The 13,058-nt window shown below is 41.4% G+C and overlaps 1 long non-coding RNA gene across 1 annotated transcript in view; it reads right to left on the bottom strand.

The window, feature by feature from the left end:
- Positions 1-925: 925 nt before the first annotated feature.
- Positions 926-13,058, bottom strand: part of LOC124147089 — a 42,604-nt gene continuing 30,471 nt past the window's right edge. The window contains exons 2-3 of the long non-coding RNA XR_006862758.2: positions 2,250-2,563; positions 926-1,549 (exon numbers count right to left, since the gene is read on the bottom strand). This is a non-coding gene — a long non-coding RNA (uncharacterized LOC124147089). The remainder of the gene's footprint in view (positions 1,550-2,249; positions 2,564-13,058) is intronic.

Below are 13,058 nucleotides of genomic sequence, written 5' to 3'. Positions count from 1 at the left end.
GCTAATGTTAAGGAATTAGAGTATCATGACAAGGTTGGCTGCTGGTATGGCTTTGTGTTCACTGCGCAGCTCGAACTGTTGTGTATCGAGTGTCCTTTAATGTCATGTTTAAGTCAGCCTCTCACCCATAGGAAGCGAAGAAGCCTTGTATCATAGACTTAAAGTCAACTCGTCAAATATACCGCGTAATATACCACACAAAATGTGAATTTAGTACCATCTAACGACGGCTTCTACTTTAAGAGTTATGGAACAATTATTTTTCTTTTAAATTAAATAAAGCCGATCGGTTATTTAGCATTTAGGCATAAGGAACAATAATCGATTAGAAATTATAACAGTTAAAGATATGATATCGTTATAAACGATTCAGAAATCTCTTTCAGAAATACCCCGTTAAGATCGTGGTTAGAATTGGTCTTCAGCAACCCATGCTTGTCGTGAGAGGCGACTAACGGGATCGGGTGGTCAGGCTCGCTGACTTGGTTGATGCATGTCATCGTATGCCAACTGCGTAGATCGATGGTCATGATGTTAATCACTGAATTGTCTGGTCCAGACTCGATCATTTACAGACCGTTGTAATATAGCTTAATTATTGCTGAGTGCGGCGTTAAACTATAAACAAACATACAAACACTATTGTGCATGTATGTCATTGGTTAATCACAAATCTCCCGAGAAATCGCGAAGAATAGGATAGATGTAGTTTGGGCAGACACGAATGAGGATTTGGTTGTTATAATGTGTGGCATCGTAACACGAATGCCTTCGATCGTTGCTCTCTCTATCAACTACTCGTGTGTCTGAAATACACTCTTGTCATGTCTGGAATACCACTGACTGGGCCATTAAACAACATGCACTCACTAACAAACCCCACACATCCGAAAACACGATGACTCATCTATAATACATACTACATTTTATTTATTCAGGAGATGTTTTAAAGGAAAGCTGGATTAAATCAGAATATTAAGGTGAAGCGTATAACAATGAAAAAAAATGGGGTTTAGTTCCAATTCCAAACATATACTGCTAGAATGTGACTGGTGGTTATATTTGGCAAGCAGCATCTCGGCCTCCCATTGCTACCAAGACCCACATCGGCTGGCGTGAGAGTAGAACGCCCAAATCTATTGATTGGCTTGCGTTTCTACCGGTATCCATTAATAAAATAAATCGTACTAGGGTCAGTCGCTTACATAGCATGCGGTGCTGAAATTATCTTGGGTAACAACACGCGTAACCATTGGCAACGATGAGCGGGTTCGGCGTGCATCTGCGCGTGACGGTCAAAGACGTCCACGTGCAACCACCATCGGTTAGGCTGCTGGAACTGGAGACGTGTCTTAGAAATGGTTCCTGGAAGTGGATGTTGTTCGTTACACGAATACTGCTGATGATGCGAGTTCCAGAGTAGTCTGTAGCGGCCAGGTGGATGGAGTCGCCCAGAACAATCTACACCATTTCCCTTGCAAAGGAATTCAAGCGTTACTAGTTTAACTGTCAATCAACTTGTGCCAGCAATGTTGTACTGTCGAGTACCCTGAAGAACAAGTACAGCCTTTTAGCTAAAATAACAAATTGCACGATTGTCAATATTCGAATCATAGGTACGGTTCAATAGAGTGTTAGGTAGAATGGATTGAAGTTAGGAATTGATCACACTGTATCCGTTATTCTATAGCCGTTGAAATACAGATCTTGGTATATCTAGCAATAATTTCCACGAGATGACAAGCCACGTAATAACGATTTACTTTACCTTTAAGTGAACGAGAGTCCTCAATGTTAGGCTTACAATAAAACCCTCGTTTGTTGCACGCTCATTCCTACATATATTCATGAACTTACAATGGCCTTCTTTGACAATGTACAGACAATCACAGGTACAGGGGTTCTTTCCAATTAGCAAATTTATAGTTTCAAAGGGAACAAATTAAATCAAGGATTTCCAGACACACTCTTCAAGCCGCCTTTCTTTCCGTAATAACCAGCCCGTACATACGCGCTGGCTCTCCTAATTACATACAATACAAGTTTCTACAGATCTCTGAAATCTTTAACATGTTGTGAACAATCCGCCCTCCTGTTGAAGATAAGCGCGTTTCATTAATACATGTATACCGAATTAAATGCATATTCTTGATTGTTAATCCATTAGCATTCTATGATAAAAGATAACAAAAATAGATTACAAACTAATGAGTTTATAATCCAGATTTTCTCCACAATAAAACCATTACTTTTCATTAACCTTGTGTTCAAATCGCCGAGTGTCCTTCCTTCCATGAGCGGACTCATTCAATGGTCAACTTGATAATTGATGACAAGTTCCAGGTGAATGGGCGCACCTGGCTTGACCCGACGTCCCGGTCAGTCCCAGGTGAACACAGGTTGCCTGTTAAGTGGCCACTGGTCAGGTAATCTTAGTGTGGATCAATCCCAAACACCTTCAAGGCAGATACACCCAAGGCGGGCGTCAGTTGAAGGTAGTCGTCGGTTAATGGTCCCCGAGTGATTGTTGCAGAGCCCGAGGTGTTGTAATGTCGGAAGGAAGCTAGGAAAGAATGCATGGGGCGGTTTCACAACTCGCACTAATCTACTTTCATTACTGAGATATGATAGTTTGCAGCCGCGTAAACTCTATCCATGCGAAAAAGAAATATATTTGCTGACTGACATCAGAGCTATAATTACTGTTTTGTTCAAATCCTTTTGTCTATAGTAATAAATATAACACATCAACGCCTGATAACAATAAGACTCGATTATGTGCCGAAACGTTTTCCATTAGGCATAAAAGGCAAAATGAGGTGACAATTATATGAATGGATCACTGAAATTCTGTAATGACACAAGGTGCATAAATGTGCATAAAGAAGTAAATGTTTGTTTGCTGGTTTGCAATGCTTCTGCGACAAGGGGGTCCTAACCTTACAGTCCAGTGAAAGTGGACCAGACAATCCAGCGCAGCATAGCAATTACTGATTTAGTAGAAACGAAATTCTAACTTTGAATTATTTTTGCTGCTTACAAGTAAAGTTACATTTTATTTGGTTACAAGTGAACATAAATAACTTGTGAGTGAGTGAGTATAGTTTTACGCCGCTTTTAGCAATATTCCAGCAATATCACGGCGGGGGACACCAGAAATGGGCATCACACATTGTACCCATGTCGGGAATCGAACCCGGGTCTTCGGCGTGACGAACGAACGCTTTAACCACTAGGCTACCCGACAGCCCCAAATAACTTGTGACGGCTCTACAAACAAGGGCAACATGGTAAGATTTCAGGTTCATGTATTATGGCTATAATATACCAAGAATTACTTTTCAAAGAAAATCAATTTCATTTGGGTTAAATTATTGATAAATGTCTCAGTAAATTTCGCTGGCAGTGCTCATTTGTTTCTTTACTACAAACAATCACAGCGCAGCATTCAAAGGACAGAGAAATATTTGTCGTGACAAATGTGTGCGTATTTGTCTTGTCCATCGACTCGTACAAGCAATACTGCCAGACGTTGTAGACAATGACAAGTATACAAAGATTTCCACCTGTGTGTTATTAACTCTATCGATAAATAATTAATCCAGGTGTACTGACGCAGCCTTAATTTGCAAGGTAAAAGCAATTTACGTGGATTCGGCCATCTTTGGTTGGTCAGTCATGAATTTGCCAGCAGTGAATTGTCCCTTGGTATTTCTGTTCATGCATACACTTAACGAGAGCTGTAAATAATGGTCACTTGTTACTCGCCCAGGTCGGTGACAGTTTAATTCAACAGTGCGAACATACTGCTTTGATCATACCAAAACGTTCCTTTACAAATATAACAGAACGACATTACCTCTCTCAGGCAACTGTAATAGCCACAATAAAATACAACAGCAAATTTTTTTTTGCGTTGAAAAAACCTCCTAGATAGATGTAAGATTATTTGGTTATAGGTGTCTTTTAATAGTTTTATTGCTGACATTTAATCACATGACATTGGATACAAAGCTGATGCACAGTTTTCGTCGTGTTCATTCTTCAAACGACTGGATGAAGCTGAATATTTGGGTGACTTTGGGTGACTTTGGACGGTTAATTTACCAAGTTAACAGAGGAAGTCTTCTCTGTTTGTTCGTCTTGTTAATCTCTGTGTATAGGTAATATCATGTTATTCACAAAACTGTATAACCATGTCCTACCCAGTTGTTTATCCCTTGCTTGTACTGAGACGTCACACTGAAGGCATACTAGCACATGTACATACACGTCACACTGAAGGCATACTAGCACATGTACATACACGTCACACTGAAGGTATGCTTGGACATGTACATACACGTCACACTGAAGGCATACTGGGACATGTACATACACGTCACACTGAAGGCATACTAGCACATGTACATACACGTCACACTGAAGGTATGCTTGGACATGTACATACACGTCACACTGAAGGCATACTAGCACATGTACATACACGTCACACTGAAGGCATACTAGCACATGTACATACACGTCACACTGAAGGCATACTAGCACATGTACATACACGTCACACTGAAGCCATACTCGCGCATGTACATACACGTCATACTGAAGGCATACTGGGACATGTAAATACACGTCACAATGAAGGCATACTCGTGCATGTACATACACGTCACACTGATGGCATACTGGGAGATTACATACACGTCACACTGAAGGCATACTAGGACATGTACATACACGTCACACTGAAGCCATACTCGCGCATGTACATACACGTCATACTGAAGGCATACTGGGACATGTAAATACACGTCACAATGAAGGCATACTCGTGCATGTACATACACGTCACACTGAAGCCATACTCGCTTATGTACATACACGTCACACTGATGGCATACTGGGAGATTACATACACGTCACAATGAAGGCATACTCGTGCATGCACATACACGTCACACTGAAGGCATACTCATGCATGTACATACACGTCACACTGAAGGCATACTAGGACATGTACATACACGTCACAATGAAGCCATACTCGCGTACATACACGTCGCGCGCACAAATATAACAAAAGCCATCTCGTTTTCAGGAATAGTACAGCTCCAAGGATTTCCTATATTTCCTTTAATTATTCATAAGATGGTCTGTCATGATCAAGAATCAGCTGATGCAATTGAGAGGTAAATGAGATGCCCCTGATCCTTGACTGACATAGAATTACGCACTTTGTCTTAATGAATACCAAAGTATTTTTGCTTGTCATCGATGTTTTTAATCAGATCATGGACATTTTTTCTGTATCTATAGTTCGATCATTCAGTACATCCTAGTCAACACTGTATACGATATTACAATAATAGCTTAGAACCCCAAGTCTTTCATATTTGTTTCGCTATTCACTGCATACGGTTATAGAAACGTGGTAACATTATTAGTTAGCAGCATACTAAACTACTAATTACACTAAACAGATGCAGTTATATGCCTTGTAGCGTATCTTACCGCATATAACATAACGACGGTATATGTGGCTCTTGTTTTTTCATGTAAAACAAAATTATAAATACATAAATTATACAAACACATTTTGGTGGATAGATCAAACCAACTTATATGTCGATAAATGCTCAAGAACAACAGAATTACTTCAAACTGGCTCAATAACTTCCGTCAAAAGTCGAATGTCGGGAAATTACTTATCGGGAAAATAAATACACATTAATATCAAGATAGACATATATAGTTCGTGTAAATGAACATTATACATGTCTCATAAATCACTGATTTGGCTGCATTTTAAACATGTATACCCAAACTGTATGAGTCGTCTGAAAAACCTGATTTTAAAGGGTAGTATATGGGTTTGACAATGCACCCAGATGACAGTAAGGTTTGAATACAGAAAATTATTAACAATTATCCTTCCATTTCAAACGACGACGAGAGAAGTACAGCAGTGCACTGGAGTGAGACAAGGTCATCTATTAAGTCCAGTTTGGTTTCTTCCCTGCCGAACAAACTCCTCTTTTACAGGAGGCCATGTTCCAGTCGGTGGTTTTATAACTGCCAAATTGCTGAAATAAATGTTGCCCGGATAAAGTAGAAAATAGAAGACGTTTAATGATGGCACGTTTACAGGCAGCCTTTATATTCAATCAGTCGGGATACCACCGACCAGTTTGACGAGAGGCCATGGTCCCTGTGTCGTGAACGGTATGGGTCCCTTAGCACCTGGGCCCATGGGCATCTCTTTTCCAAAATAAGTTTATATAGGTTTTATGAGATGTTATATGGCGAATATTGACCTTACATGTATGCCCTACCTTTCCACGTGTTGAATATATGTTTAAAGTAGCATACACGTGTAAAATGTATACATATATTGAATGTATACGTTGTATTTAGCGTGTTTAAAGGTGAAGGAGAAACATGTATGAGAATGTTAAATATATAGGTTGTTTATAACATGTGTTTTAAAATGGAGAAAAATATGCATGCACGTGTTGTATGTATACGTTGATATAATATGTGTTTTAAGGTGAAGAATAAACATGCATGCACGTGTTGTATGTATACGTTGATATAATATGTATTTTAAGGTGAAGAATAAACATGTTTGCACGTGTTGTATGTATACGTTGTATATTATATGTGTTTTAAGGTAAAGGAGATACATGCATGCACGTCTTGTATGTATACGTTGATATGATATGTGTTTTAAGGTGAAGAATAAACATGCATGCACGTGTTGTATGTATACGTTGATATAATATGTATTTTAAGGTGAAGAATAAACATGTTTGCACGTGTTGTATGTATACGTTGTATATTATATGTGTTTTAAGGTAAAGGAGATACATGCATGCACGTCTTGTATGTATACGTTGATATGATATGTGTTTTAAGGTGAAGAATAAACATGCATGCACGTGTTGTATGTATACGTTGATATAATATGTATTTTAAGGTGAAGAATAAACATGTTTGCACGTGTTGTATGTATACGTTGTATATTATATGTGTTTTAAGGTAAAGGAGATACATGCATGCACGTCTTGTATGTATACGTTGATATGATATGTGTTTTAAGGTGAAGAATAAACATGCATGCACGTGTTGTATGTATACGTTGATATAATATGTATTTTAAGGTGAAGAATAAACATGTTTGCACGTGTTGTATGTATACGTTGTATATTATATGTGTTTTAAGGTAAAGGAGATACATGCATGCACGTCTTGTATGTATACGTTGATATGATATGTGTTTTAAGGTGAAGAATAAACATGCATGCACGTGTTGTATGTATACGTTGATATAATATGTGTTTTAAGGTGAAGAAGAAACATGCATGCACGTGTTGTATGTATACGTTGATATGATTTATGTTTTAAGGTAAAGTAGATACATGCATGCACGTGTTGTATGTATAGGTTGATATAATATGTGTTTTAAGGTGGAGGAGAAACAGACAGCCTCCACTAAACGCAACTCTATCAAGTTAGTGCATTCATTTTAGTATATCAATTATATGTTAAGTGCCGTCGTTGTCATAGCCATTATGCTGAAGTATTTCGTCTCAATGCATTAGCGCACTGGAAGGATCTTTTCACACATAGAGCGGTGAAACTCTGCTTTATGGCGAGCTGAATGGGACCAAGGCAGTTATTGCATACGTATTTAAATACATGTCTAAAATATTTCTCCTGTATTTTCATGTCAAACATACATCGGTTGAAACATGACTAGGTATATGGCTTTCACTGAAGTGCACATGCTTAGATTTGAAAATCTCATTTGATACTCTTTTCATTTTGAATGTGCTTGGAAGGTATAAGTAAACATAATGAATAATAATTCTGCCTTGACAGGTATTCAAAACTTTAAACAGGGTTAAGAATCTCTTTTCAACGAACCTGAATTGCACACCCATCCAAACAAACATTAGTATGACCGTGCTGCGCAGGTTGATGTTTGTAGATAACAAAACAAACTCCAAACCTTGACAAACAAAACATTTCTGTAGATTAAGCAAAATATTCAGCGGCTTATCGTCGGTAAATGAAACATCCCACTGTTGACTCCTTCGGCTGGGGAAGCAAATGACACCTCACTGCGATTTTCACATTATCGTTTCATTTAGAGCATTCAGGGTCGTGTCTTCTGACGTTTAATGGGGTAACCTGAAAAGAAATAACTAAAACGCTTAAGCTTGATTTCCTACGCTTCTTTTACAGTGTGTGAGTATTGTTTGAGAACGCTACAGTATTCCAGCTACGTCATGCCTAGGGACACAATGAGTGGGCTTCATTGGATGTTGGGAATCGAACCTCGGTCACCATAACGAACAAACACGTTAACCACCCTTTAATACACAAAAGTTTATGTATCGTGTATTTGTTCTTAAGGTATGACACGCATGCCATTTAGAATAACTTTTAATTGAAGTCATTGATATTTTGCATTGGCCGTCATAGCTTCAGAAGTTCTTCTTCATTACCTAGGAGTGAGTGAGTAGAGTTTTACGCCGCTTTAGTCAATAGAGTCCACGGCGGCGGGACACCTAGAATGGCTTCAGCGTGACGAACGACAATATAATCACTAGGCTACCCCACCACCCCATCAGTTAGTGAGTGAGTGAGCATGGTTTTACGCCGCTTTTAGCAATATTCTAAGAATATCACGGCGGGGGACACCAGCAATGGGCTTCATACATTGTACCCATGTGGGGAATCGAACCCGGGTCTTCTGCCTGACGAACGAGCGCTATAACCGCTAGGCTACCCCACCACCCCATCAGTTAAGATATGTAGATCATATGATGATACATTACTGAACAACATGCTCTGAACAATACATTTGTCTGAACCAGGGAGTGAATAGGAATGTAAAATAGGCTGCCTAATGGTCTTAACAAGACTGCATTCTACATTCTTATAACAACGTCACCAGGGTTTATTTGCTTTCATTGTCACATTTGTGTAAAACATAATATCTGTTAAAATAAAGGTGGCGTTTTTGTTTCTAAACATGTAAGTGAGTCAGTTGTTTTAGCATAATTCCAATGTAGGAGAAGCATCAGGAACGGCTATACAAACTGTACCCATGTGGGGAATCGAGTCCAGATTTTCGACGTGAGTTGGAGCTAGCACTTTGGACTACCTACAGCCCCTGTGAGTGAGTGAGTTGTGTTTAATGCCGCTTTCAACAATATTCCAGTTATATCACGGCGTCAGCCTCTGTAGTGTAAGTAAAGGATGGTCTTCTGTATGAACACTGCAACACGTAAAGGGTGAAAATGGTAATAAAATCACTACTGAAAGGTTTGAATGACAAATTAACAAATCTCTTTTCAAAGACACATTTTCACAACCCTGAGCAGAGAAATGGATAAAGCAGTAGAGCAATAGACTTAAGTGTGGTTTTGTCACCCGCCCATTGATACTTCGTGCTGTAGTTTCCGCATGCATGAACCACTATGCATAAATATCGTCATAAACTAGGCTAACGTAGCAGTATTCACACCCTCAGCGCCGCACAGCGCCACGCCGGGGGTCAGGGCTCTGTGAGGGGGTGGTGAGTTGTAACAAGCATCAAACATGCCGACGCTGCGGCAATTGACTGGTCTGGGACGACGCCAGGTCTCTGAAGTACTTTTACGTGCAATGTATGTCTCACAACACTTGTACAATTCTACCTGTCAGAATGATTTATGTGGCTGTAAACACCAATGTGTATGGACACAATACATATATGTATGGACATGGGTACACGTGTTTTGTTCATCCCGACAAACCGTCGGCATGCTTATGTTGGCCCTTCTGGACAGACACCGCCCTTATCCAGGACCATATATGTCCGATTTAAACAAATGTGCGCATTGCTCTGCATATAATTAATTATATGCAGTTCACAAAACTTAAGTGTTATCGGATTAAATATTCCTGGAAATTATTGTTTTTCCTTCCTTTACCACCCGTACTGTCTTAAGGGGTAGTGGGCTGTCTGTAGGTCAGAGCAGCCATTCGTTAACACGTGTTTGATTGTCATTTATGGTATAAATGCCCAGCTTGGTTATCGCTTATTCTGTTAGCCGTTGCGTCACACCCTGAACACCAGTTCACGCTGTTTAATATTGTTGTAAAACAGGTAGCTGTGTGAAAAGCTTTGCTGTGTTACTTGACATGCAACATCACAGCCTGATTCTCATGTTATGAACTTTGGACTACATATTATAGATGGACAAATATATTGTAGATGACGAAAGTATTATTTCGTAAACCAATTATTTATTTCCCTTGATAATGACAATGCACATATTTCGTGGTTTTCTTTGCCTTCATAAACAGTTCAATACGTATGTGATAGCTGTGTTAACTGTGATGACGCCTTTGAAGTGCTTTATTGCAGCCATCAAGGTAATGTGACGTCTTCGGGCGAGGACGCTCCTTTACAATAAGCCGCACCTGAGACCCTAGGGGCTCATCTCCCTTCCACCCCACTGCACCCCATACTGAGAGCCCCGGGCAGGGGTAGACGTTGTCTCAAGTCACGTGGCCCGAAGACAAATACTTCACATATACCATCATACTCTATATTTAAAATGCTCTCTGCTTGGAAAGAGAGCAAATGTACAACTGTCTTTTTTCGCGTTTTTGTCCTGTCCATTGCTTGAGAGGGCAGATTGTTTGACTCACACCTTACCCAAGGTCTGGCAGATGATTGAGGAGACTTTGAGGGTATTTGATGCGTTGTTATGAAATCTGGTTGAACGTATTTAATTACCTAATCACGAATGTGACAACCATATGCATTGGTTTCATTGTGGGTTATCCGTATGAACCATGCATGGCATGTGTCAACGTCTACCTAATGTTCTTGGTATGAACCATGCATGGTATGTGTCCACCCGTGCCTAGTGCTCTTGGTATGAACCATGCATGGTGTGTGTCCACCCGTACCTAGTGCTCTTGGTATGAACCATGCATGGTGTGTGTCCACCCGTACCTAGTGCTCTTGGTATGAACCATGCATGGTGTGTGTCCACCCGTACCTAGTGCGCTTGGTTTGAACCATGCATGGTGTGTGTCCACCCGTACCTAGTGCGCTTGGTATGAATCATGCATGGTATGTGTCCACACGTACCTAGTGCTCTTGGTATGAACCATGCATGGTATGTGTCCACCCGTGCCTAATGCTCTTGGTATGAACCATGCATGGTGTGTGTCCACACGTACCTAGTGCTCTTGGTATGAACCATGCATGGTGTGTGTCCACCCGTACCTAGTGCTCTTGGTATGAACCATGCATGGTGTGTGTCCACCCGTACCTAGTGCGCTTGGTATGAACCATGCATGGTGTGTGTCTCAAGTACCTAATGCTCTTGGTATGAACCATGCATGGTGTGTGTCCACCCGTACCTAGTGCTCTTGGTATGAACCATGCATGGTATGTGTCCACCCGTGCCTAATGCTCTTGGTATGAACCATGCATGGTGTGTGTCTCAAGTACCTAATGCTCTTGGTATGAACCATGCATGGTGTGTGTCCACCCGTACCTAGTGCTCTTGGTATGAACCATGCATGGTATGTGTCCACCCGTGCCTAGTGCTCTTGGTATGAACCATGCATGGTGTGTGTCCACCCGTACCTAGTGCTCTTGGTATGAACCATGCATGGTGTGTGTCCACCCGTACCTAGTGCGCTTGGTATGAACCATGCATGGTGTGTGTCCACCCGTACCTAGTGCTCTTGGTATGAACCATGCATGGTATGTGTCCACCCGTGCCTAGTGCTCTTGGTATGAACCATGCATGGTGTGTGTCCACCCGTACCTAGTGCTCTTGGTATGAACCATGCATGGTGTGTGTCCACCCGTGCCTAATGCTCTTGGTATGAACCATGCATGGTGTGTGTCCACACGTACCTAGTGCTCTTGGTATGAACCATGCATGGTGTGTGTCCACCCGTACCTAGTGCTCTTGGTATGAACCATGCATGGTGTGTGTCCACCCGTACCTAGTGCGCTTGGTATGAACCATGCATGGTGTGTGTCTCAAGTACCTAATGCTCTTGGTATGAACCATGCATGGTGTGTGTCTCAAGTACCTAATGCTCTTGGTATGAACCATGCATGGTGTGTGTCCACCCGTACCTAGTGCTCTTGGTATGAACCATGCATGGTGTGTGTCCACCCGTACCTAGTGCGCTTGGTATGAACCATGCATGGTGCGTGTCCACCCGTACCTAGTGCGCTTGGTATGAACCATGCATGGTGTGTGTCCACCCGTACCTAGTGCTCTTGGTATGAACCATGCATGGTATGTGTCCACCCGTGCCTAGTGCTCTTGGTATGAACCATGCATGGTGTGTGTCTCAAGTACCTAATGCTCTTGGTATGAACCATGCATGGTGTGTGTCCACCCGTACCTAGTGCTCTTGGTATGAACCATGCATGGTGTGTGTCCACCCGTACCTAGTGCTCTTGGTATGAACCATGCATGGTGTGTGTCCACACGTACCTAGTGCTCTTGGTATGAACCATGCATGGTGTGTGTCCACACGTACCTAGTGCTCTTGGTTTGAACCATGCATGGTGTGTGTCCACACGTACCTAGTGCTCTTGGTATGAACCATGCATGGTATGTGTCCACCCGTGCCTAATGCTCTTGGTATGAACCATGCATGGTGTGTGTCTCAAGTACCTAATGCTCTTGGTATGAACCATGCATGGTGTGTGTCCACCCGTACCTAGTGCTCTTGGTATGAACCATGCATGGTGTGTGTCCACCCGTACCTAGTGCTCTTGGTATGAACCATGCATGGTGTGTGTCCACCCGTACCTAGTGCTCTTGGTATGAACCATGCATGGTGTGTGTCCACACGTACCTAGTGCTCTTGGTATGAACCATGCATGGTGTGTGTCCACACGTACCTAGTGCTCTTGGTTTGAACCATGCATGGTGTGTGTCCACACGTACCTAGTGCGCTTGGTATGAACCATGCATGGTGTGTGTCTCAAGTACCTAATGCTCTTGGTATGAACCATG

The sequence above is a fragment of the Haliotis rufescens genome, unplaced genomic scaffold, assembly GCF_023055435.1.
Source record: "Haliotis rufescens isolate VD_foot unplaced genomic scaffold, xgHalRufe1.0.p SCAF_1, whole genome shotgun sequence".
NCBI classification, from domain to species: Eukaryota; Metazoa; Mollusca; class Gastropoda; order Lepetellida; family Haliotidae; genus Haliotis; species Haliotis rufescens.
The sequence above is the reverse complement of the archived record's forward strand: the minus strand, read 5'-3'. Positions and strand labels throughout refer to the sequence as shown.